This window comes from Lepidochelys kempii, chromosome 5 (genome assembly GCF_965140285.1).
Source record: "Lepidochelys kempii isolate rLepKem1 chromosome 5, rLepKem1.hap1, whole genome shotgun sequence".
NCBI lineage: Eukaryota > Metazoa > Chordata > Testudines > Cheloniidae > Lepidochelys > Lepidochelys kempii.
Window position 1 is genome coordinate 19,706,314 of NC_136384.1, and position 23,586 is coordinate 19,729,899.

Here is a 23,586-nt window from a genome sequence, read left to right on the forward strand (position 1 = left end):
TGTCTCCTGAATAAGTCAGGAGGTTACATGGTAAGGGAGCTGCTTATGTTATCAATCACTCATACTCAGCAGACATAAAAACTATGCTAAAGTCAAAATTCAAGAGGACTTTCGAAGTGGAAGGAAGCCCAGAAGAAGAGACTGGACCTCCTGCCTTGAAGAGATCCTCATGAGAAGCATCCCTGTAGAAAGGGATGGTGTAGCCTGGTTGAACTACTCCCATTATATATCTGTCTGATGTAACGAGTTCACAGGAAAATAGGAAATGGGAGAGACAATCTACATATGGTTGGTGGAGGAAAGGATGGTGTAGCATAGGAGCCATACCATGGGGTGATTTGTGACCTTTGACCAAGGAGTCAGAATGGTGGCTTGGAAAAGATCACTAACTGGGGGGCAGAAGACATTCCCTTTTGTGAGGTAAATACCGTTGGGCTGTCTGCGACTTGCTAAATTTTCTTTTTCTTGCAGGGATGTAAATGCCCAAGGATCACAGGGTCACCCTAGAGTCCTTGACAGAGTGCCAGGACTCATCTGTTGCACCACTGAAGAGTTTGGACCCTGTCACAGATCTAAAGAGTGCCCCTTCCTGGCCCTCCACTAGGACTTCTGTGAGAGGAATCCAAGCCCCTGTGTTCTGGATCTCCAGGGTGTTTCACGCGCCTGGATCCTGCATGGAGTCCAGCCACTGCTCTCAATTTGGGGTCCCTGGGCACAAACTCAGGTCACAGATCTTGTACTGGCACCTCCCCCTCCCACCACAAGTGTTGGAACCCTCTGTCCAGCAGCTTAGCCCCTCTGGGTACAGCACTGACCCTTCAGATTCTCTGGTTCTTAAACAGATCCATCACCCAAAACTCCATCCAAAAGGAGTGAAGCTTCTGGCTTACAGTTTAACTCTCTCAGGGACACGCAGCAATTCTGAAGTAGTGAGCACACACACACACACATACACAGTTTCTACAGTCTAAAACCTTTATGCTATTTATTTAACAGATAAAGCACAGAAGAGTACAGATCAGACAAAATAATACAATATCCTAAAAAATAAAATATCCACTGTCCCTCACTAGGCCACCCTTCCCTTGGGAGTCCTTTGGGATCATCTGTGTTCCATCAGGTAGGAAGGCAGGGTCCTCCCCAACTTGGCCTACCCTGCCGCTGCAACAGCCTCCTTCATCTTAATCTGGTGCAAAATGGCTCTCTCTCCAGTTCCCAACTGTGAGTCCCTTTTTAGACTCCAGCTGGGTTCACCTGATTTTTTTGGTCTGTCTTTTGGTAATTTTCCATTACTGCCAGTCAGGAATCAGGGCCTGCAGCAGACCAACCCAATACAGCTGGCCTGCAACAGGCTGCCTGATTGGCTGGAAGAGCCAGCAGACCAATCGTAAGCCAGCAGCAGCTCGCTTGTTGATCAGTGCTCATGCCTCGCACTGTGACTATTCCTGTGTTACCTTATTCCTGCTACCTCTACCATGCTCCCAGCCTTGCCTCAGACCTGCCCCCTCCTGGGACCCCACGTTGCCTGTTACTCTGCTTGTTCCATGTGATCCTAAGCTCTGGTCTCCGGTTCCTGCCTCCAGCTTGATTCTTGGGTCTGGTGCCCAGTTCCTGACCTCTGGCTTGACCCTTGGCTCTGGGTTCTGACTCAGGAGGACGTGTCTTCTTCCAGGTAGAGCAAACCTATTTTCCCAAGGTATTTTACTTTGAATAGGTGATCATTGCATGCTACCACTCTCCACTGTCTCTGGCCTGGCAGAGACATGACTCAACCCTGCTAACTCATGGGGGATTCACATATATATAGGCTTTTCATGACACATAATTCCATGACACAATTTCATAAAATCACCCACAGTTCAGAAGTGATACAGTAGAACTCCTAATTCATGATAGGGTCTTGAAGGGAAGATCTTCGACCGTATTCTGCACTTCTCTAGAGAGACCAGGGGACTGCAGCCATGAAGCTCAATGCCTAACCATGACTAGAGTGAGAGACTGTGTCAGCCACATCAAGAGAAGCACGTAAAGATGCTTTGGTGATCATCTGAAATGAGGGCTTTAAAATAATTCCTCTGGTCCTGTGGCAAATGGTCAATAAATTGGGAGAATTTGGTGTACTTGGTGTAGTCTTACTTCGCCAACAAGGCATAATGGTAGGCTACCATGAATTGTAACACAGATGAATAGCTTTTGCGGCCAAGAAGGGCCAGGTGCTTAAGTTCCTTACGATGAGGAGTAGATTTTGATCAGATTTGTCTGTTTCTTTTGTTAGCCATATCAACCACCGGTGATTTAGGTGTGGGATGGGGGAAAAAAGAGCATTTGGTGACCACACAATACTTTTTGTCGGCTCTCTTGCATGTGGGTGGTACCAGGTGTCTGCTATATAGTACAGGCTGATGACAAGAGGGTATCATTAATAGGCAGGGCTATCTTGCCTTTAGATGAAGTATGCAGGATATCCACCAGCGAGTGCTGAAGCTCCTGTATCTCCTCTAGGGGAATTCATAAATTCTCTGCCACCATCTTTATCAGTTATTGAAAAACTTTGAAATCATCCATGTAGGATGGGAAAGGGGGCATAACAGCCTCATTTTCAGAGGAAGAAGATTTATTGGAAGGAGGTGCCTCCTCCTCAGGTCTTGGCTCTTGATCCGCTGAAAGGTCTCCCTGGCACAGAGGGACTTCCCGGGGAAGAGGTTCCCTAGGTACTGGTGGCTACTGCTCCTCCTCCTTTTACATGAGGACACTCTATAAAATTGGTCACTGTAGAGGGTCCAAGGGTTCCAAAAAACTCAAGGTGGCAAGGACATGGAAAAGAAGAGGGACTCCAAGGGTGTTCTTGTGAGGACTGACAGATTAGGGATCTCATCCACGGGATACGCTGCCAGGAAGGGAGATTTGTGGAAAAGTGATGGAATCTTCAACAGATCTCTCTGATTTCAAGTGTGTATCATCCCCCATATCCAATGGAAGAACTAAAGATATTGGTACTGTTAGTCAAGGGGTTACCAGCATCTGAATGAGTACTGGCGTTCAATATTTTTGTGGGCGGGCGTGGCAGAACTAGATGGTAAGTTGGTGCTGGTAGGTGTGTCAATACTATCAGGTATGCCCTCCCTGTACCTCTCAGTAGAGTGAATTTGGGCTCTTCTACAAAGGTCATCATTAGGGAGGAATCTGGTTGCCCCAATGATCCAGAGCAGTAGTCCTCACATTGAGTACCAAGGACAATATAGAAGGTCTGTCCACACGCCTCTCAAGCCTGTGACCCTCAGAGGGGGCCCCAGGTGGGACCGGTGGTTTCTTTGAGGGGTCCTTGCTCCTGGAGGGCTCCAAAGGTGCTTCTCAGGGAACCAAGTGGGATTGTTTGCCATGAAGCTTCTCGGTCCACTTCCTGAAAGCCTTTTTCATCATTACCAGACCCTCAGCACCAGTTGAGGTAAGACCCTCAGCAGTACCCATAATAGGATGAAAGGTATCCTTAGAACCTGGTTTTCAGGGTGACTTCTCCCTATGTTTACAGCTTCAGCATCATGGAAGAGCTGAAATCTTGGCACCTGTGCCTTCCATGTTATGGAAATCAGCTTCCTTCATCCCATCCCCTGAATTAGTCCTTAGTGAAATCTAAAAGGGAAGGAATCGCTGCCTGTTGTCAAGACACACCTCAGAGTCTGTATTGGATATGTTGAGATTACAGTCTCTGTCAAGAGATTGAGGTTGTTACTTCGCTGAATGCTTTGGGACCTCTGAAGCTACCCCTGTGTCTTTGCTCACTGGCCAGAGCCAAAGAAATTGCCAGAGCACTCAAAGATTGAAGCCAATGTCCTGGAGGGCCAGGAGGGAGGAGTCAGCTATCACAAGTCTCAGTGAATGTTCCATAAGGAGCATTAGTTTCAGTCTTTCCTCCCTCAGCTTCCTAGATCTGTTCTTGAAGCCACAGCAAACCTTACACTTCAAATGGACATGAGACTCTCTGAGAGCAGAGGCAGCTGGAATGCCCACTGCTGAGGGGGAAAGACCTCTGGCAGGTGTGGTAGGGTTTGAAGCACAGAGTTTGGGGCATAACCCGCAGAAAAAATGCCACAGGCAAGGTGAGAATGGGATAGCAGAGGATGCTGATGATGAAAATCTCTGATCCTAGGCGCTCGGACGTGTGAACATCTAGAGTGGAGCACCCACAGGGACAATAACTCGAAGAAGTCCCAGTTACACACTCTCTCGCATGCTCTCTCTCTCTGTCTCAAACACACACACAAAGCACTGAAAAAGCAGGCTTTAAAAAAAGGGATGACTTGGTCTTTCTGTGAGGGAGTGATATCAGCCCCAAAATTTATTTTTTTCACATACACTCATCCACACCACCCAATAAACTGCTAAATACCAACCTTATTAAAGAAGAAAGGATGAATGGATGGAGAAGAAAAAACACTGGGAAGAGGGGAATTTTCTATCTTGGAATATTATTGAAATGGGTGGGATAAAGCAAAATCATCAGGTAGAAAGGTTTCTATTAAATAAATTAAATCCTGCCTAAATATTAATATGTGTTCAATTAAAATGTCGAGTAACCAATGTAACAGAATCTGTGCAAAACTTTCGCTGCACTTCAAATAAATTTTCTAGGCAAAAAGGAACAGAAAAAATATTCTATGCCAATGCCCAGGATTATTCAGTCAGTAAAAGTATCTTGGGGCTAAATCCTGGTACCTAGATTCTGCTCACTCCTTATTCCCACTAACTTCAGTGGAAGTTTTCAAGAGTAAAAGACAAGCAGCAGAACATGATTTCCCATGGGGAATCTTCCAGGAGAGGGGCAGGGAGGGAGAAAAAATGTGTTAGGTTCCCCCTTGCAGTTTCTTTCAATTTATTCCCTGGGGAAGGCTGCTGTTCCCTTCCTCTTCCCTTATGGAAGAAGCAGAGGGTCTTTCAATATCCATTTGGATTTCGGGGATATGCTGGAAGCACAGGGCCATGAAAATCCTAGGACTCTGCACAGACTCACTGACATTTTGCAGGTCTTCTGGGCTCTTTGGTAGCAGTTCTAATGGTGCTATGTTCTTAGGGCTTCCCCCACCTATGACAGCCCTGGAACCTCCCCTTTAAAAGAAAATTCTCCAGTGGAGAAGGGGATCCACAGGAAGGCTTCAGCAGTATTAACTGTCCTATGGAATCTCTGCATGTTACTGGAGGATCCTCTTGGCTCCATCCCCACTCACACAACTCCCTTCCTACAGGTCAAGGGATAAAAGAAATCAGATCCCTGAGGAGGCTGCCCTCCTCTGATTTGGACAGATCTGCAGGTAGAGGGACCTTCTCTGCCTGAAGCTATGGGGCATGATGTGGCTGTATTTTCCCTTTAAAGCAGAATATTTCAAATATTCCATTTAATTACACCAATTCATACCCCCATTTTAATAATGGCCATAACAATACTTTGCACCCTTAAAGCATCTTTCCTTGGATCTCAAAGTATTAATCAGTAATGGATGAAAACTTCAAATGAGAAAGCAGTATAAAGAATCAAGGCCCTATTATTATGAAGTCCAGTTACCAGCAAATAAAGAGATACAAGTAAGTGAGAATGATATAAGCTATGGATGGACAATAGGTTGCCTAAGGAAGTACACTGACAAGCACACAGCATTCCCAGTTTTCAAACAAATCCAAGCGCTCACTAGATCACAAATTGTATTTGTTTTATGTTTTAACTGACACATTGAACAAGTAGTCCAATGTACGATTCCTGGTGTCATTCCCTGTGCAAGTCAAAATGACACAGCAGTCACTAATGATACTAATGCACCTTACAAAGGTGCAAGGATCAGCACTCAAGCACCATTTGTACCACTTCAGTGGAACAGCATTTCCAATATGACAACTTATGATACCGAGAGTGATGATATATGTGTTTAGATTATATGTACATCACCTTTGCCCGATGAGAATATTGAAATTCTATTGTCCATGAGGGCAGAAGGGAAATAGGAAGCTACTACTGACACCACAGACTGTGATGGTTTCCAGCCCATGTTACTGAAATCTCTTTCCTTAGAGATTGTTAAGGTCAGGCTTGACAAAGCCCTGGCTGGGATGATTTAGCTGGGGATTGGTCATGGGGGTTGGACTAGATGACCTCCTGAGGTCCCTTCCAACCCTGACATTCTATGATTTTATGATTATGGTTTAGGACACGTGTATCGTACAAACCAACCTTTTCTTCATGTTTTACTTCAGTAGCTGAGACTATTTTGGATACTTGAGCTAAGTCTCTATTTCTGCATACATTCATAGATTTTTAAGGCCAGGAGGGTCCATTGTGATCATCCAATCTGGCGCCCTGCATAGCACAGGTCAAAGAACCTCATACAAGAGCTGGGGGAGTATACTTGGCAGAGGGTCCTTGACCTGCAAGTCAGTTCTCCCTTAATGTAAATAAGCCTAGTACGTACATTGACCTTCAAGAAATTATGCAAATTCTATCTGTTTATCGAGGCACTTTCCAAGGAGTTACTTTATTGCAACTGGGGTTCTTTTGTTTGTGAGGAAGTTATTTTATTTGCATTTGCTAACATTTGTGGGGATGACAGAGTTTTTGTTTTAATGTTTTTATTGTAAATGCACCTAGAGATTGAAAAACAGGTGCATCTTATAGATGGCAAATGGTCTAGATTTAGCAGCTTTGGTATGCCAGGAAAGAATGCACCAAAGAAATGGTATGGTGGTGTCTCAAAGGAGGGAGATAGCTTGTTTGCTCATAGCTTAGCGCCTTCCTGCAGTTTCAGACCACCATCATCATTTACTTATAAGAGCACTGACATTAACTTTCACAGACACAGACTTAACACCAAATTTAATGCTGATGCAAGCAGGCTCTGCTTTACTGGCTTCAGTGCAATTTTGCCCGTGACCTGTCTGACACTAGTAAATCTGATCCTTGATATTAAATGATAGGTAGTATCAGAGAAAAATGAAAACCAAACAAAGTATTTTGGAGGGAAGGGGAGAGGAAGGGGTCAGTCAAGAACTCCCAGCTGAATGGATCCTGTACTCTGTGCAAAAGCTGAAAAGCTAGAATGATAGGTTTGGATACAGACTCTTTGGCAAACACCAGAACTAGTATGGGAAAGACAGAAACAAATATTGTATATCTAAGTCAGCTTTACTACTCTCAGAAATTATAGCTAACTAGTCCAATGCAAACAATTAGAAACTGAAAAAACTGTACTTAAATTGGCAAAGAGTCCTGTGGCACCTTATAAACTAACAGACGTATTGGCGCATGAGCTTTCGTGGAGGATTCACCTTCGTTGGATTCACCCACGAAAGCTCATGCTCCAATACGTCTGTTAGTCTATAAGGTGCCACAGGACTCTTTGCCGCTTTTACAGATCCAGACTAACACGGCTACCCCTCTGAAGCTTGTTCTTAAATTGTCATCTTAAATGCTCAAAGAGGATTGTATCTACAGGACTGGGGGGGAGGGGGGCGGAAAATGTTGGTTAGACTTCTATTTGTGACCATCAGAATTGTTACCATAATTTGGTCTTAATGATCTCCTTTTGCATATGGCTTTTTAAATGGTTATTATTCAGCTTGATCTATGACTATAATGGAGCAGAACAGAACTGTGAGTATAATTAAAATAAGTTCCTGTAAAAGTGGAATATGTAGTACGTTGCTAATGTGTAAATGACTAAATAACTTAATTAGGTGAAATGAAGTGCACTTATGACTACAGGTGCTTAAGCCGAATCATGATAATGTTGTGTATATGAATATATATTTTTTTAAATATGTTTATTAACCAAACAGTAGGGCAAAGAAATACAAAGCATACACCAACTACAAAAATAACAGGGAATGCATTTAAAAGGTTTTCATTACAAATTATCATGAAGCTAGAAAAAGTCAATATTTTTAATCACTTTAAAATACTGAAACATGTTTTCACTATGCTCTTCTACTCCCTGAAAATCTGTTCTGACACCAGCAAGGTCTCACCCCAGCAAGGTCTACATCAGCATGTAAGATAAAAATTAATCTTCTGGCAACCCTAATCTAAAAAATAAACATGACCACAAGTGCAAACTATATATTTTCACCACTGTCCCCGTCACCTCCATTCGCATAAGCTTGCAAGATATTGAAATTTACAAGTCTGTAGACAAATGAGGCAGACAAAGGGCCCCGATCCCACTCCTGTTGAAATCAGTGCCAAAACCACCTCTGACTTCAGTTAAGACCAAAAGCAGGCCCCAGCACAGGGGGGAAACTTCATGAAGTGCACTTGATGACTCAAAAAATAGAACAGGTCTTGACAGTGTCCCATTTGAGAGCATCAAACTCAATACGAAGAGCTGTAAAAATCACTTTACAGCACTTGTATTCCTCAATTCATCCATATTCATTCTTCCTATCTCTATCACTGCACCCTAGGTGAATGTAACATAACCATGTGCATGATGAGGAGATGAATAAGACAAATTATTGAATGTGTGCTTGAAGGAGGCTTCAGCCAAATCAGAAATCCTGAAATGTGCACTTCTAATTTTACGATGAAAGATAAAATAGAAAAAGTCTTCTAAGTGGAAGCTTCACAAATACTTGAAAGAGCTGCAGCATCTCTTCATCCCAGGAAGCAATGATCCTGCTTGCTGTCCTCTCCAAAACAAAGATACTACGGACTTTATCCCATTAGCTCCTCCCCAACATAAGAGCAGATCCTTAGCTGATGTAAATCAACATAGATCTATTGACTTCTATGGCGTGATGCATGCCACTTTACACCAGCTGAGGATGGGATCCATTAAAAATCCACCATCCATTTCTTTAATATTTGTAATGCTTAAGAGAAAGCCATAACTACCAACTCTTCATTTGCGGATACTATTTCCCCACTAGTGTTTTTTTGTTTTTAAAACTTTCTCACCCTTCTGAACTTGCTGCCTCCAAACAGGAAAGAAAGTGTTAGTACTGAAATACCTTAAGAAATGCCATTCTTACAGTATTTATAGCTAAGCTATAAGCAAGAAATCTGTTCCCACTAGATTTTCAGCCCAGTTTTGCAGATCCAAGGTAACTGGATAAGCATCTAAGCTCTTGGGTGCTTATCAACACAAAATCTTTTGTCAGGTTCACCCATCAGTAGATGAGACGTTCTTCTGCAGCAAATAAGTTCTGTCATGAAACCCTAATGAAATTAATAAGAAAAATAAACGTTTCCAGTACAGATGTTGAAGACAGCTCTCAAACGTTTCAAAGAATGGTGGCATGCTAAATGGCATTTATCTGTATCTAAGCAAACCAATGTGAATATAAAATTCTGACTGTAACAAAAGTCTCAGATAATTACGTGTTATTAGCCATTGAGCTAGGTAAAACAAAATGGCACTAATCATGGAGATGCACAATCATGCCTGTAAAGACTCTCCACCAATTGGATGAAGGACATGGAACTAACAATGGGATAAAATGATAGTTCAAAGAAACTCTCTCTTTGAAGCATCAACAAGAAACTTGGCCTCTTAGAGTGAGGTAGCTTCCTGACATACTCTGAAGAGATTTCATCTTCAAGTTTCCTCCTTATGAACAAATTAAGATTAAGAAACTAGATAGCATGTCTCAAACCTCCTATACTTTTGGAAATGTGGCAGCTTGAAAAGGACACTCTCTCCTATCTTTCTGAGAGATCAGATACTGGGCCAGATACAGACCTATAAACTAATTGGGCAGCTTATGATTCCCTTGCTAATAACAATAACTTACTATGCACAGGCACGAGAACCTTGCTTTGGCATGATAATGATGTTATCATGGAGTACTGAATATATGCTGTTAATGATGGAGGGCTGGCTTCACCTCTGACTGAAAGGAGCTGGAAATAGCTCACTGCACAGTTATGCACAACCTGGTCTCCTATAATAGTTTCCCCAACATGGTAACCATATTTTTGGCTGTCTTCAAGGAGCATCTCCAGCCACGACGAGAGGGTATGCTTTGAATAAATAGCACAGCTCATTTTTGCAGAACATTTCTGTGGATCTTTATTCTTTGTGCACATTTTCACTACAAAGGGAACATATGGTCCATTATAACTGCTTCAAAATGTTTTTGAGCCATTTGAAAAGTTTTTAGCCTCTGGCACCATGGGGTTTACAATATCCCTCTCTACAAGGGTTCCCCGGGGGGCGGGGGGATATTTAAATCATACAGTACCTTTGGGATACAATTCATTTAGATACCGTGCGGTCTCAGTAACTCCTGTTCACCTTCAGCTATTTCTTTTGATGGATTTATATACTGTACTTGGAGAAATGTATTAAGCTTCATCCTTCCCAATAAACAATAAGAATTTTTGCTGTGGGATGCATTGGGCTGCTAAGTTAAATCGAGACACATTCTAGAAAGTAATGAGGTAACACTTTGTTTTTTAGCAGGGGTTTAAGAAATCAGCCAAAATTGTTATTTCTTCTAGCTTCGTAGAAGTTTCAGATAAGTCTGTCTTTGATATTAGAGTATGTATTTTTGGTAAAGAATGTTTACTCTGAATATTGTACATATTGAGAGCTCAGGCATGGAATAGATTATTAAACTCTTTGCGAGATGGAACCAAGCCATACTCTAAATTTTGTGCCACCCCAAACAGAGAGACAGTCTTCCATGAATATAAATAAATAATGTGAAAAACACAAGAACAAGAGAATGGATTTGCTGTTCATTTAATGGAGATCCTTGATCTGACAGTTATGAGAATGGAGAAAGGTCACTGTACTCTGGGAAAAAGGAAAGGAGATAATACAGACCTGATAAGACTTAGAGAGACCCCATCAACTGAAAAAAACCTTAGAGTAAATGAAAAAGATTAAAAAGAATAAATTCTTTCTCACTATTATTTTCAGTGTGTTTACTGGTGCATTTCACACTACTTTGTATATTAGACATTTTCACTGTTTCCCCGACATACTTAATTTCCTGTTTGTCTGGGCTTCTCAGACAGAGACAGATGGAGATTTAAAAACAAATAATAGGAAAATGTGGCTGTAAAACCACAAAAATTTGCAGGGGAATTCCAGAGTAAGTGTCATACCTGCAATCCATTTTTTGAAGTTGAATTAGACTTCAAGTTGATTGTGTCTCTTGCAGAAAATGGGTCTCATCCTGCTCCACCAGTGGGCAGGATTGGGTGAGTACAGAAAGAATAGGACTGCCTCTTTTTCTTTTTTCCTTCCTTCCCCCCTTCCCCCCATAATCTCAGTGGACTTTCCGTCTAAATGACTGGACTAAGGAAATCAACAAAGAAGGAACAAATATAAAATCTCCATGAGTCTTAGCAAAGTGTGTCTGTGTCTCTCCCTCTGTAAAATTCCCATTTTGAAAACGCAGCCTAGCCCTTCCCAATGGCAGACTGGCTTCTTACATCTAAAGATACAATACATCACACATTCCAGTTTCCACATGCAAGGAAGGAAGGACAGTCTTCCTAATACAGTCTCTGAGTACCCAGGACTGAACAGAAACGTTTAATATTAACCCAGAGAGAAGTGAAAGGTGTTATTTTTTTAAAAATAGTCTGGCAACAGTCTTTCAACTAAACTAGTTTCTTGCTTAAAATAATAACAACATACAGTCATTATTTTCACCGCTAAGTATTAAACAGAAAACCAACAAGGTGCTTGTAGACACGGAGCATCTACAGAAGAATGTACATTAAAAGCTCCTATGGCGACCAAAACTGTTCTGAACTGTGTGTTTATTTTTGTGTAATTGGTAATTTTGCTATGTTCATTTCCTCATTAGATATCAATGCATTTTCAGGATCTTGTACGTTTCAATCACAGTCAGGGACATGAGAAGAAGCATTGCTCTTTCACACTGACCAAACCGCTTTATCAAATCTTGACACGAGCATGAACCTGAAGCACTGTCACCATGATGCTGCCACTAGTGCCAATTAGCTACTCCAGTTTTAAAAGAGAGAGATAAAAGAAATAAAGTGGAATATAAATGAGGAAATTAGGACAGTAAAAAAAACAATGTCCATTAGTTAATAAGCTAGCTCTTAAATTAAATTCTCGAATTTGTGGTGTTTATGAAATATCTAATTTAGGCTAATGAATTTTCTACTATTTATACAATAAGACACAGGATTTCCTAAGTAAATCTTCCCAAAGAATACGAAATCTACGGAGCAATTAGACAAGAAGAACAGAAGTTAAGCAGTGCATTTGTTAGCAACCATGATCCCGTAGAATGAAGCGGACTCATCTAACTTCTAGATGTATTTAACTACATTTTTCTCCGAAGGCTTCTATGGACAAAATACAATCAAATAAACTTAGTTTCGAAGGACCAAGAATATCACAAAGAACAGAACTGCCTTCGAATAGCATTAGTGGAAGACCAATCAACAAAGACTCCTGATAACATACTGCACGTGGTATCTGATACCTAGCCAGTCACAGAAGAGTGAATTCAGGTTGCAAGGTCCTATGAAACAAATTGTTTTGGTAATATGTAGACAAAATGAAAGAATACAAGGCAATAAATAATTGTAGAAGTCCGTCAAAAAACAGAATAGCCCAACTTATGTACACAGACAAGAATAGCAAATCTTTATTTTCCAAATCTTTATGTCCATTTCTCCTCCAAATCTTCATCACAAACATTCAGTTACTGGTGAAAAAGGATTTTAAGCCTAACAAGCAAAAAAAGTGGCTCATCCAAACTCAGGTAAATTTATGCATCAGAAATCAATACAGCTCAGTACAGCATGAAGTACTTTGATATACACCGTACTGTAAAATAATGTATTTAAGAAGGACTAAACCAGCAATTATTTCTAAATCTGGGTAGGTATGATTTCTGCAAGGTGAAGTGCAAAGCTTTAGGCTTTTGCAATAAAAACACAACACAACACAAATCTCTTAATATCCAGATCACTAAAGTCCAAATCCTCTCCTCCATGCACAATGCAGGTAAAAGAGCTGAGTGCTGGGGAGATCCACTGAGATCAAGGAAGATAAATTACTCTCCAAGCCAGTGGAGTAACCGTAGGGCAAACCCAGGTCTGCTATTGCAGTCTTAAAGCTGCAGTAGCTAAGGAAGCTCTTGAGCCTCCTCCTTCTCTTGCAGGAGGTTTGGGTATTGGATCTATCCGTGGCAGTCATGCAGCCAAGGCCCTACCCTTGCCCTTCTCTCTAAATCTCTATTCAGTCCCAACAGGTCATGAAGCAAAACCACAACTCTGATGCCTATTGGATGATAGTCACGCAGTGGAAGGCTGGGGTAAAAAAGGACTTACTTCTAACAGACTATAGACCCAATTCAGCAAGATGCTGAATCCCTCCTGTGGCTGCTCAGGACTGACCTCTTATACAGTTAAAAATTAAAAACCAATTTAGAATAAAAACCATATTTGAAAATCACTTTTATTTGTATTACAGCAGTGTTCAGAGGCCCCAGTGTGCTAGGCACTGAACAAAAAGAACGAGACAGTCTTTGCCAAGAAATAGACCAAATAGACAAAGGAAGTACTATCTATCCCATTTAGATGGGAACTGAGACACAGTCAGAGATATGTGACTTGCCCAATGTCACAAAGAAATCCATGGCAGAGCTAGGAAATGAATCTTGACGTCCAGTCCACTGCCGTAACCTCAAATAAACCCTCCTCTTCCTTCACACTCCCTCCAATCTTTGGTCAGCATTCTGCCTGTTCCCTCTAACCAATGATAGCATGGAGGAAGCTGATGTCATCAACAGTAACCGAGGAAACACAGACTTCTGAACTCAAGTCTTCTAGTGAGTAAAAGGATAAATATTTTGCTTTAGGTTTCATTTTAAAGAAAATAGCTCTATATAAGAGTATCTTTATCATTTTCCACATTTTATCATTTTCCAAACGTTAATCTTCTTCTAATCAAAATGTAGTATAATATAATTTTGCCTAATTCTGTCCCAACTAAAGTCAATGGCAAACCTTTCATTGAACTTGTGGGGGATCAAGATACTTGCCTTTTTCCATGTCTGTTCACTTAGTATTTCAGCCCGATCTCAGAACGAATACCCCAGATCAGCCAGCTAGAGTCTGTACTTAAATGTTAATGTGAGATCCTGAAAACTGAATTCAAGCACTATTTGGTTTGCCACAAATTGACACATTATATTGGGTTTTGATAGTTTGATGTCCGTGCATCATAAGGTTGACTAAACTATAGTTCAGGCATATCCCCTATTTTAAAAAGCCACTGTAATGGTCAAAGAAAACAAATGTATTGAATTAATATACAGGATATAATTAAATCACAAAGTATATTTACAGATTTGTTATCATTCTAATTTAAAATCATAAAAGTGATGGAACTCTGGGCGATTCAAGTCATTGGAGTCATGAATGTGCATCTGAGGACAGAAATTCAATTTTTAACCCCATTTTACATAGATATCAAACCACACGATGTATCTATATACATATTAAATCCACATAAGAAATCTGCCTGATGCTAACACAGATCTTCATTCATGAGAGTTTCAGCCAAAGGAGCAGCACTGCAGATGCTACCAGGTTGCCTTGCACTCCCTCCTAGCCTCTGCCCTCACATGTGCCCTACAGGATTCACTCTCCAGGCTCCACGGATTCAAGGTAGAAGATACTCCCACGCACTTATTTGCATCTTTCCAAGTTTCTACGGAGGGATGAGACTTTTGCATTCTGTTTAAAATATAACAAAAACATTTAAATGCAGATTTGTCCCCAAAGTATGCTTTGAACCCCAAAGTCCACTGCTACATAGTTGACTGCAATACCTTTCCTGCTTCTGATCTTATTTGGAGGGGGAAGAAGTGACTGGCACTAGGCGGTGGTTTAGGAAAGGGACTGGACAGCCTGAAAGCAAACGCAGCATTGCTCTCTAGATGGGAATCCCTTCATAGGTCCGTCATGCTAGCAGTAGGCAAGGCTGCTAGTATGGATCTACCATGCACCTAGTTACCCTCAAATATATGCAGGTTCACACAAACAACTTGCACTACAGAGACTCCAAGTGTCACAGCCTCAGCTCAGGACAGGCTTGCTTTTAAGACTTTAAAATAACTCCCTTTCATGCATTTGCATCTCACTGATGGCCAACACTTGCTGTCCTCACTCCGGAAAAACTCCCATTGACTTGAAATAGGAACTTTGTCCAACTAAGGAAAGCAGGATCAGACATCTTAAAAGGGAAAACCAGTGGTGAAAAAAATGTGGCACTGACACATTATGCACTATGTTACAGTTTGGGGCTATTTTGCTCCCAGACTGAAAGTTTATATGCCAGTGCTGAGCAAAGTTCAAACGCTCAGTCCAAGGCACAAACTTCTCAGAAAGAAGGCGTGTAATGGAAATGCTGACAGACCCTTAAATCGAGTGGTACTAGCAGGTGCTCTCACGGTACAAAGACATAATTCAATCAAGTTTTAGGCTGATGTCACAAAGTACAAAACAACTCAAATGGTTTATGAACGGTACCAGAACCTCTGAGATTAAATTACAGTCTTGATATTCAATCAGGAGTCATGCTTTGTTATTTTTAACATAACAAAATCCTTTTAACGGTTATTTATCAAACAGGTTGACCATAGTCAAATGCATGATCCAAGGACAAACCAGGTTATGCTGTGTTAATCTGGTAACCCGCAATTTTATATAAATTATTCAGGAACAAGGCAGTTCAGGAATCCTTTGTTTATGGCCAACATCATCAGAATTCAGACAGATGGGTGCCCAATCTAGTTATATACTCACAAAATATAATGATCTTATATATTATATTGGTGTATCTGATTAGACTGAAAGTCTTTGTCAAAGATATACTCTAGTTCAATCACAATTTATTGGCTTAGATGCAGAAATTACTGGGTGAAATTCTATGGCCTGTGTTATGTAAATGGACACGCTAGATGATCATGGTGATTCCTTCTGGCCTTAAAATGTGTGGATGAGATTCTCACCCCTGTTCTGGTCACAGTACACTGGGTAAAAGGACCGGAGCAGCATTAAGGGGGTCTAAAAACCTAGGATCCAGCCAAGAGGAGAATTCCCCCAGCACAAGAACTGAAGACGACAGCCACATGCTGAATTCCAAGGACTCTTGCATATCCTAGTATAAAGGGTGGGGCTGAAGATGGGAAGGGGATGTCAAGGGTATGAAGAAGTGGAGCTGCAGCACACAGAGTTGCAGAGATTCTAGACAGTGCTTCTGTCTACAGGCAATTGGTGATAGGCTATCATGATGTGGACAGCCCTGGCTAGGGGCCACTGCGGCTCCCTGAACTACTCAGAATCGGCACAGAGGTGACAGATACCTTAGCCCCACTTCCCCTCGAACTGCAGGTTCTATCATGGCACAGCACAGACTCTCACCCTATGAATATAATAAGCACGAATATATATAGCATATCCACATAGCGCTCAATTCTGTTGCTCTTAATCACATGAGAAAGTCCACTGACCTAACTATTCCCACTGACTTCAATAAGAATACTAACACAAGTAAGGTCTGCAGGACAAGTCACCCTTAAAGCAAATCTGAAAGAAGACAATTAAAGCCCAATTCTACTCCCCTGGAAGTCAACTAAAGATCAGAATTTGACTTCAGTGGAAGCAGGATCAGACCCTTATTAAACTTTTAATTTCAGTGACCAATATCTCATCTTTCACTTCCGATAGACTTTGAATAGACTGGGTGAAAGGCGCCACTTAAGTGCTTAATGCATGATCTTAACCTCAGAGGACTTTCCATCAAGTGAAAGAGGAATCTCTAATTATTTTTAAAAATCAACTCTAGAGGATAAAACTAATTCCTCAAAAGTACTCTCCAAATACAGCAGGACGTGTGAAGTGCTGTTTCCAAAATAGATCAATACAGTTAATAAACTCCATATTGTCACTACCACCAATGATAGTCGAGAAAGTCATTCATTAAATGCTAACTGTCACAAAAAAGCACAATAGCATTCATAGGAACAATAGTGTAACTGTACCTTTAAATATAATACCTTTTCACAGCTCTGAAATCCACCAAGATAAACTGATTTTTAAACACACCTGGTTGTTTGATAAGCTGATCAACTGCGCTTTTATTTACTTTTGCGATGAAAGTAAACATGCCAACCTTTCTCAACACTTTTGCTATTCCTGCAAGTCTGTTAAGAAAAAAAATATTTTAATGGCCTTGTAAAATATTAAGAAAATTGTCTAAAAATTCAGTCACTACTGCTTCTGTACTACAGCCTTGCCAATGACCACTAGGCAATAAGCCCTTATTGAGAGCAGGTTAGATAAGACGTATGGAGGTCCAGTATTCAAAAGAAGACACATGGCATGAAGGCACAAATCCCAAATGTTTATACTTCATAATTACTGATAATGGTAGCAGAGCTTGGGCACTTGGGCCAGATCTTGGGAGGTGCACAGTACTTCCTAACAAGAACAGGAGTTGAGAACCCTGAAGACCTTATTGCTCTGGGCCCTTGGACATTCAAATATAAATAGCTACTCAAATGAGAATGCCCAGTTTTGGTAGTTATTTTTTAAAATCCGGTTCTGTGTTTAAAATCAAGATTCTTACATGCAGTTTCTTGTAGGGATTAACACTGCAGAAAGAGTGGGCCAGACTAAATGTCCAAAGTGATCTCATTTGGCTCTTATTGTTATTATTATGTATTTCCAATCATGTACTAGGATGCTTTCCAGACAGAAAAAAAGGTCAAGATTCCTGTCCAAAGGTCCTCTATGAATGTAAAGACTGATAAACATATAGATAAAGGTTACGGAGGAGTATAATATATACATTGATATTTACTACAGTATAAATATATACATTTATTAAATAGGACATGTAAACTATTCCCAAATTACACAGATTCTTCTCTCTAGAAACCAAAATCTGACTTTATTTATACCCGTAAAACCCAACTAACTTCAATAAGAGTTTTGTCTGAGTGAACACTATGGGATTTTTCCCCAATGGTTCTATAAGCCTCTAAACAAAATGAGCATGATCCTTGAGATACTTCCTATAATATAAATGAATTTGCATTTTTTGGACAAGTTTAATTTCTACCTGTTGAATGGCTACATTCACCACCTTGATAACATTTATCCAAAAAATGCTGGTAAAAGATCTTTAAAATACAGACTATTTGAAACACATACACTGTTCCTTGTTAAGCAATTGCAGTTCTGTTATCTTGGCTCATGGGAACAGATCTAAATAGCATCATAATATCAAACACTGAAAACACAGGCCAGAGGTCACCACAACTCTACTTCTTTCTAGGCCTTCCTAAGTCAAAAACTTCCAGATACAAAATGTAGTTTACCTTTAGATGTAAATGTTTAATCTGAAAAGCTTATAAAATTACTTTGTTTATCATAGCAAATGTAAGAAAAAAGGAATAATTTTAAGCTCAAAACACAACTGTTTATATGACAGTCTTTAGTACTCTGTCATTCTGAGCATTTAAGAGAGATTCAACATAAACTTTCATTACATAGTTCTATTATATATGCTTATGTGACTCAGTTGTTCATCTGTTATCTAAGTGATTTCCTCATTGCAGTAATATGGTAAAGATAATTTGCTGATGTTGTCCAAAAATGTTAATTATTTAATTCTTAACAGTCTTTGAATCCCAAAGTGTGTTTGTTTAAAACCTGTTATTTACTGAAGTCATTATCAAACACTGGACTTTCAAATTCAGCCATGGCATAAATAGTAGTGTAAATTACACACTGGACATAAGAGGGCCAGAAAATGTGTATAACTGGCAAAGCAGTGCAACTTGCAGGATCTGTTGTTCAGCAGGTGCACAACGCAATTATCATTTATGCCTCAGTAGTGTTCTATGGGAATCAAATTCAGTTGATGGGACTTGTACTGACTTCTGACAAGAATTAATGTGAATTTGGTTCCCAGCTTGCTGCAGGTGGTGTGGGAACAAACCAAATTAGAAGAAACCTATTGTATCTCATACCATCCTGATAATCTCTTTTTCTACTGTATCCGTCAGTGTGCAAGTTACACTGGTTTTGAAACCCCATTTAATGCCAGATCAGGGCAAGTCACACTGGTTTAACACTTGCACCTTCGTAAGACTAACTTACATTCATTCAATAACTTATAACATCATTTATGTCAATGCTTAATGTGGCCGACAGACTCCCATAGCAGCTGCACATGATTCTTTCAAGCTGCACTGGCTGAATTTTGGACCCAATTAATTTTTTTATCACTCAGACTGTGAAAATATATGCTTTAGAACTATAAACTACATAAATGGGGTTGCATACCTACATACATCGTGCGATAGGTATATCCTGATCATGATTAAACAACAAACCCATACTAAACACAAAAAAGATACAGTAGCTAACAGCAAAGTACATGTATATATTACAGTTTCAAATATAATAAACACGGTACTGCACTCTACATAACCTTTTTTGTAAATTGTTACCTAAACTATCCATCATCTTCCAAGGCTACAGTATGTCAGTGACCTCTTCGTCAGAAGTTAAGAGGGGATCATATCTTCTTTCTGATATTATTAAGATACTAATTTAGTTTCAAATTTTAAAATATAGGCAAATAATTAGAGATGGCATTTACTTTAGGATGCTCTTTATAGAATAACACTCACTTTGGCACTTTGAATAAGGTACATGCTTGGTAATAATCTCTTCTATTTATGCCTAAATGTTTAAGACCTATAAGTATGTAATATGGGATCTCAGGGCCAATTCAAACACCAAAATGTAGTCCTCATTCTGCTTCCAGTATAGTCAACAAGAGATTTGCCATGGAGGCTAATAGGAGCAGGATCAAGCTCTTTATACATAAACATAGCTGGAAGGATGGGAGGTAACCAGCATTCTTTTTCTTCTTAATCATAATTACACAACATTAGTGATGAAAAATATGAAAGTAGTTGCTCTTCAGTATTTGAGTAGCTAAATCCTAAAGATTTAGCAAAAGACAAAATAAGAGAAGAATATTACAATCCATAAATACAATCTGACCATGGTGAAGACTGGCAGGTTAAATGATCCAAGGGTCTGCGATTTCTACTGCTACTTTTTTTTTTTTTTTTTTTGCATCCATACACCAAAATGGTGGAATGTCGTGTGTCAAATTGATAAACATGACACAACATGCAACTGAAGCCCACACCCATATTAAATAATATTTTTCTAAGTCTGACCCTTAATGTAATCCATTACAAATTTGAACATCTACAGCTAGTCTTTCAGGGCACCTGTTTAACTGCAACATATAATCATATACCAATGCCAGTTTCTACTTCTCAGTTATTAAAACTACTCCTCTGCCTGGTTAAAATCTCTCATACTTTATTTTCTGCTGTTGAACGGTAATTCTGCATTTTTTTAAAAAATAAAATAATATTAGCACTCCTCAAAAAAAAAAAATCTCCCAATCACGTCTATTCTCCCCCGCACACACACACACACGATTCCTACTAACATTAATGTGAGCTGTGGATGCAAACTGAGGTGGCACTAGACTCAACAGCTACCAAAACCCTTTTTAAGGTAAATATTATATTTAGTGTAAGTTTTCCTGCTGATCAACTAATAATAAAAAAAATATGTGCTTTATCACAGAAGGCCATGCTCAAAGAATGAACTGTGTAAAAGCCCTTCACATTTTGCTACAATTTACCCACAAACACAGGCCAAGTCAAAAATAACTTCAAAATCAAACTGAATGTGTGTCTTTCTACTTAAAGAAATATTAATTGGTAATCACTATTTTTCCAATTCAGGACAACTTTAATCAAACTAGGGACACAATTAAACGCAAACTTTTAAATCCTTTAAATCAATAGACATATTCAGTAATGTCTATGCTAACGAAGATTTTTCACATAATAGGAATGGCCTATCCTAAGCATTAATTCGTTCTATTGCTGTTCTCATCCACACAATATTCAAATACACATACTGTAAGCAATCTTTAATAGATGCTTGAAAATGTAGATAAAATTAAATACTTGCAGAAGAAGAAGAAGCCAAAATTTAACACAACTGGGAGGGAGAGGGATTTTGTAACCACCATATAATAGCTGGAAATCTGAAGTGTGCCAGATGTGACCAATGTACTAGATCTAACAAGTTGTTCAGTACCAACAATATCATATGTCTGTTTCAAAATCTATTCTCAAAATCAAGTACAAACAATTATTGTCTCTCTCTTATCTCACACTCCCATTGCTAGCTAACAGTTTTTATTGTAGAGAGTTGATATAAATGAAGAACATGACAGATATTCACAAAATATTTTAGAATGTTGGAAAAGTAGATTTTGTTATTTTGCCATCCTTTCCTAAAAATTAATAAATAAATAATTGATTCAAATGGACATGTGTATTTCTCACTTTGGTTTAAGACCATTGGCTAGCAGGTACTAAATCACTTTACAATTTCAATATACAAGTTAAAATAACTCTAGGGAAGTTTTCTTAAAAATAATTCCAATCCTCACCAATTCCCCCTGTTAAGGTCATAAAGCCTCTGAACGAGCATGGCTGAATTGTTTTAGTGCTCTCTGCTGAACACCTGCAAACATCAAACAAAAGCTGCTGGTCCTTTACTGGGTTGACAAAAACCTTTCATGTGAAAAATGCTCCATGGGAATGTGATGGCTGTGGCTCAGGTTACATTCCTTTCTCCCTTGCAGCCTCACCATTTCTTAAGGTGGTAAGAATCTATGTTTGTGAAATTAAAGATTAAAGGAAATATGGCTCTACTTTATTTTCATTCACACACTACAAATCACAACAGAGCATTGTGTATTAAATGAATAAAGAGCTATAAAATGACTTCAAGATTAAATGTTACCACACTCCGCACAAACACAGTTAGTTTCACCTCACTACATGGGACTACTTTTCTTTGGGGTCTTTTTTGTACTCAGAAGTTTCAAGTCAACACAGAGGGATGACGACATCTGTGCGTCTTCAACACGAGAAATATCAGTTTTACTGAGGAATGTCATTTGTCTGCTCAAACTTTTTAAGTTCATCTACCCAGTAGAAAAAGTAATCTGCATACAAGTCTCAGTTTTGAACAAATTTTGATAGCTAAAAAAAATTGGGACAATAAATTATATTTCTGAATTACGAATATCACTGTTTTTAATGCTGCTGAATATTCATTTATCTAAAACATATCTTGCAGCAGTTTCCAAGGCACTACTATACACAGCTATACACATATACCATGAAACAATAACTACACTTTTTCTTTATACAAGTATATCTTCAAGGCCACAGATATACGATTTAGTGCATTAGGTACAATACTTTTAATATGTGGGTATTGACATCTTTCTTGGGAACCAATGAACAAGTATTTTAAATTGCCTGTCTAATGACCAAACAGGAGATTTTTATATAGTAAATTGCAAGTTATTTACACAAAGAATAGTGAACATTTTCTTCACACTGTGAATAAAATCTACCAATATATATTTCTATTTATCAGGCAGGGCAATTCTACCCTCTTCTATCACAAAGTGCTATATTTAAGCATATGCATGTTAGCACAGATTGTGAGATTAAGTATGAATTTCAATGAGAGCTGCTATTTTAAATGGTCCACATCTTAATATTACTGACTTACCTCAGTTCATTAAATCATTTGCATGTCAAAAATGATGCACCAAAGTTATTTCCATAGTTTCAATTTTAGACATAATACAAACACTATAAAACTCAATTTCACTAACTGTTTAGAATTTTTATCCTTTGTTATTTTTGATCACACTGGCTTCATAGCTGAAGCATAAGACAAATTTCTTAAATATAGCAATCTATTTAATTACTGCTAGATCAAAGTTAGCTACTGCATTGATTGTGTATAAGCATGACAAATTGATTTGTCTGGCACAAATGCTTTACACTTCTGTCCAATGAAAACAAATGTATTGAATATTATACATTCAATAAAAACAGCTATTGTCAATAAAATTATAAAAATAGGATTAAGCACTTTAACATAAGAGATATTAGGCAAACTATGACTATAAAGTTATTGAGATCAGTAAAATCTCCAAAGTCACTACATTGAAAATATAACTATATTTATGAAGAAAAATCATAAATATCTTGTCATTATTTTAAAAATCTAAATATTATCAGAGGAGAAAAAAAATAGAGTTTAATAGCACTAAGTGGCACCTAATAGGACATATAAATATTGTATAACACAACCTAACATCAAATTAATGGTAATAAAGTCCTTCTTTAGAAATTAAAAGTTAATTAACGTATCAGTGCATTTCAGAAAAATGGTTAAACTGAATGCACAGAAGAGGTTTCTTTAATTACTTGAGTACAAACTGAAAATAACAGACATGAAACTATATGCAGTGACTTTTACACAGAGAGAGAGAGAGAGAGAGAGATCCAGTGATAGTTTGCAGTAAAGACTTGTCCAAATTTACTACCTGATTTAGAGCAGTATTCTGTATACAATACTGTTAGGTACATTGTACAGTTATGTTCAATTGCCAGTACTTT

At 39.0% G+C, this 23,586-nt stretch overlaps 1 protein-coding gene across 14 annotated transcripts in view; it reads right to left on the reverse strand.

The window, feature by feature from the left end:
• Window positions 1–23,586, reverse strand: part of TCF4 (transcription factor 4) — a 315,105-nt gene that overhangs the window by 286,049 nt on the left and 5,470 nt on the right. The gene's annotated exons all lie outside the window — the stretch shown is intronic.